At 50.9% G+C, this 4,310-nt stretch overlaps 1 long non-coding RNA gene across 1 annotated transcript; it reads left to right on the forward strand.

Annotated features, from left to right (window-relative positions):
* On the forward strand, positions 718-4,096 carry LOC110256937. Its single transcript, XR_002339019.1, has 3 exons — positions 718-862; positions 2,037-2,292; positions 3,052-4,096. It is a non-coding gene; the product is annotated as an uncharacterized LOC110256937 (long non-coding RNA).

The following is a 4,310-nucleotide window of genomic DNA, read 5'->3' on the forward strand; positions in this document are numbered from 1 at the left end:
GTGTAGGTCACGGATGTGGCTTGGTTCCCGCATTGCTGTGGCTGTAGTGTAGGCCAGAGGCTGCAGCTCTGATTCAGTCTCTAGCCCGGGAACCTCTGTATGCTGCAGGTGAGCCTCTAAAAGGATTAAAACAAAAAAAAAAAACCCACAGAGAGATAGAAAGGGAAGCGGGAGGGAGCTGCTCAATAGCTGCCAGCAGGAATATTAGCGTTCCTTCCTCTCTAGTCACTTTGGAGCTCCTGCAGGCCCAAGGAAGGTGGAAGGCTGCCTTATAAGCGTCCTAACTCAGGGGCCGGCAGGGGCGGGACGGTCCATATCATTCAAACGGGCCCTTGCTGACCCCGAGACAGGTTTTCATTGCGCCCCAGAGTTGCTCACAAAGGTGACAGCTATAAACAGCTCGGCCCCCACAGCAAGGTGCGAGCACCAGGAAAGTGGGAAAAAAAAAAGCAGTGAAGTCGTAAAAGCCTGAATGGTGGAAGCAATCCTTGCAGAAAGACACCGGCTGCCAGATCTGCCCCAGAGTTGCCTGGCCGTCTTTGGGTGTGTCCTGTCTGCACTTGCTGGGCTGTAAGCACAGAGTCCGGGTTCAGGGAGCACCTGGCCTGCGTCCCCAGAGGGACCTTAGACTCCCTGCTCCACCCATCTCTGCCCTGTGCTCAGGCTCCTCCAGGACCCACCTCATCCTGCTGGTCAACGCCACGCCTCCAAGGGCCAGCTCCTTCCCTGTCGCCCGTGGGTCACCTCCACCGCCCCTGCTCTGCACCCAGTGCCTGCCTCTCAGAGCAAAGCTGCACTGTTATCGGCGGCTGCCACATGCTAGTCCTGCCTGGATTCAGGAACTAGTTGTGAGATCCGTGAGGTTAGTTTTTCTGATCTGGGTCAGTTTGGCTGGTGGCTTGTGGTCTCTAATATGCTCTCTTGCATTTCTGGGGCCTTGGCTGGGCTGGCTGGGGTAATTGGGATAAGATAATTGGGACCACTGGGGTAACTGGGATAATTGGGGTAACTGGGGTAACTGGAATAACCGGGGTTATTGGGATAACCCGCACTCTCATCCTCCAGGAAACCAACCCGGCCTTGTTCACGAGGTGGCGGAAGTTTCCAGCAGCAAGACAGGGCAGGCCCCAATGTGCAAGCACTTTTGGATCCTCTTCTTGTGTCATATTTGCTGTTGTCCCATTGGTCCCGCACTCACATGACTAAACCTAGACTCCCTAGGGTATGAATCAGCTGGGGCTGCTTGGCAACAGGCTGTCCCAGCAGAGTCACATCTCGTTCGGGATCTCAGATGGTCCTCAGGGACCACTTTAATGAGTGAATAAATCTAGTCAGAGTCATGACATGAATAAACACTTATTAGGATAAAATAACAATGCTTAATTTATATCTAGTGAAATCCTTGGAGCCAGATCATGTGCTTAGGAGGCGCGTCAGCTTGATGGGAGAAGCAGGACTTGTGCTTCCAAGGAGAAGCAAAGGGAGGCGAACACTGCACAGGTGGGGGTCAGGTGGGCTCCGCTGAAAGGCAGATAGCTTTATCCCTTTTTTTGTTTTTCGGTCGACCTGCAGTATAGGGAGCTCCCAGGCTGAGGATCAGATCTGAGCTGCCATTGCAGAAACACCGGATTCTTAACCCACTGTACTGGGCCAGGGATAAACCCTGCATCCCAGGGCTCCCAAGACACTACTGATCCCGTTGAACCACAGCGGGAACTCCTAACTTGATTCTTTACGTAGACAGCGTGCATCTCCACTGGCCTGCTCAGATCCACCAGCTGCCTTTCCCTTCCTTCCCCATTCTGAGAGGCTCATTCCAGAGAATCCACAGACTCTGGTGTGGTTCAGTGAATGGGAGGTGACAGCCAGAGTTCAGAGGGTGGAGGAGACAGAGGCCAGGATTTATCCCTCCTCCTCCATAGAAGCCACAGCTTTACAGCAGCAGCAGTGTCTTCCCAGACCACAGCCTCCAATGAGCAGCCCCTCCCGAGGCTGGTTCCCATGACAACTTGTGACTCCTCTTCTTGTCCCTTCAGGCCCGGAGGAGATGTAAGCAGACCAGTCATGTATGGTGCCCTGTCAAAATGAACACACATAGCCCACTGTTCAAAAATTAATCCATTGATGGCCAAATGAATCAACAAAATGTGTCATACATTCACAACGGAATATTATTCAGCCTTAAAAAAGGAATACAATTCTAACTGTAACGTCACATGGATGAGCCTTGAAGACACTATGCTACGTGAAAGAAACCAGAGGACAAGTATTGCATGATTCTGCTTATGTGAGGTAACAGAAGTAGTCAAATTTAGATGCAGAAAGTAGAATGGGGGTCACCAGGGGGAAGAGAGGATGGGGAGTTAGTGCTTAAGAGGTGTGCAGTTTTGGTGTGGAAAGATGGAGAAGGATGATGGGGCTGGTGGAACATAATATATGTACTACAAAATGTGAAAATGGGGTTTTGCTTTGTTTTGCTTCTTTTTGGGGCTGCACCTGCAGCATATGGAAGTTTCTGGGCTAGGGGTCAAGTTGGAGCGGCAGCTGCCACCCACACCACAGCCACAGCAATGTAGGATCCAAGCCATACCTGTGATCTATGCTGCAGCTTACAGCAATGCTTGAGTTGGTTTCCTGTAAAGGCTGGGAGCTCGAGGGCCAGAGAGGCAAAGTGACTTTGCACGGTCTTAGGCTGGAAGCCAATGCCTGAGTCTCAGGATGGTGTGCAGTAAGAATAATTATTCAAAGTAGTAGAACAGGAGTCCCTGTTGTGGCTCAGCAGAAAAGAATCCGACTAGAAACCAGGAGGTTACAGGTTCGATCCCTGGTCTCAATCAGTGGGTTAAGGATCCGGTGTTGCCATGAGCTGTGGTGTAGGTCGCAGACGTGGCTCAGATCCCAACTTGCTGTGGCTATGGTGTAGGCCAGCAGCCATAGCTCTGATTAGACCCCTAGCCTGGGAACTTCCATATGCCTCGGGTGCGGCCCTAAAAAGCAAAAAATAAACAAAAACCCCCAAAGTATTAGAACAATTATTTGCTGTTTCTGCAGGCCTTTGGGACCACAGCAACATTCTTCTCCAAGCTGTGTGCATTTTTCATCACACTTTGTCCACGGTAGGAGCTGGCAAACCTGTAAGTGCAACCAGATGCTTCAGTGAAGTGGGATTTAGTTCCTGAGGGCTCAGTTTCCCCGTGAGAAACCATCCGCCCAGCATCCCTAGGAGGTCTCTGCTGTTGCCAGGCAACCCCGTCCCTCCCTGAGCTTCAGGTCAGGGCCCTGCCTGTGGGAATGACTTCCTTTGTCCTCACATGCCCCTTCCTGCCTTTTAAACGTTCTCTGGTGGCTGAGAGCACCCCACATGTGAGACCAGACTGTATCCTGATTCGTGCTACGCTTGGCATGTGTATTTCTGAGCTTTTTCTCCCCAGGAACCTGAAGTCCTTTTCTGTATGTCATGGATATTATATGATCTATATGCAGAAAGCATATATGAACACATTACACATGCAAATGGAGCTAGCTCCTTGGAAGTTCCCTGTTCCTTCCTTGCCAGCTGCCAGCTTTGGCAGGCCTGCTGAAACCCAGGCAGGCCATTTTATTCATCACGGCACAAAACCAGGGTTTGGCCCCTGTCTTCCTAAAAATCACGAGATACAAAGACTGGGAAGAAGAGGGGGTGGTTTTAGTTCTCCCTTGACAACACTGGCCCTTTCCTGGAGGCTAAATGAAGCTTTTTGCCCCCACCTATTGTGAACCTGTCTTCCTTATGATGGAGTACTTGTGGCTTTATTCTTTGGGGAGCACCGAGACAGTGTCTAAAGAACAGCTGGATATATATATAAGAGGGCAGTCTCGGCCTCTGGGGGGCCTGGCCATCAGGATCCAAGGTTTCTTTGTGGAAGGAATGTGTGCGGCATGATAGAAACCCTTCCATTTCATAGAAAACTCAGGATGTAACACAAGCGTCTGCTTGGCATGGCGGTTCCCGAGTCTTTCTTCTGGGAAGTCATTCTTTCCTTTAATATCCAAAAAATGCTTTCAGTGTTGTCGCTTTCTCTCTCTCCCTGCTCCCCTCCCCCTCTCTTTCTCGACCTCCCCCCTTCCTTTTCCAGCGAATGCTCCACTCTCATGTAACATCACTCCACCCTACAGGGTTCCCCTTCCTGCATTTCCCAAAGCCCCACCAACCCAAGATGAGTGTGTAGAAGATGGTTTAGTGAAGCTTGGATCATAGAGGGAAAATCGCAACACGATTCGGATGGAAAGTTGAGCATCTGACACCACAGTCCAGACCTCCCCAGCCACCC

The sequence above is a fragment of the Sus scrofa genome, chromosome 1, assembly GCF_000003025.6.
Source record: "Sus scrofa isolate TJ Tabasco breed Duroc chromosome 1, Sscrofa11.1, whole genome shotgun sequence".
Taxonomy (NCBI): Eukaryota; Metazoa; Chordata; class Mammalia; order Artiodactyla; family Suidae; genus Sus; species Sus scrofa.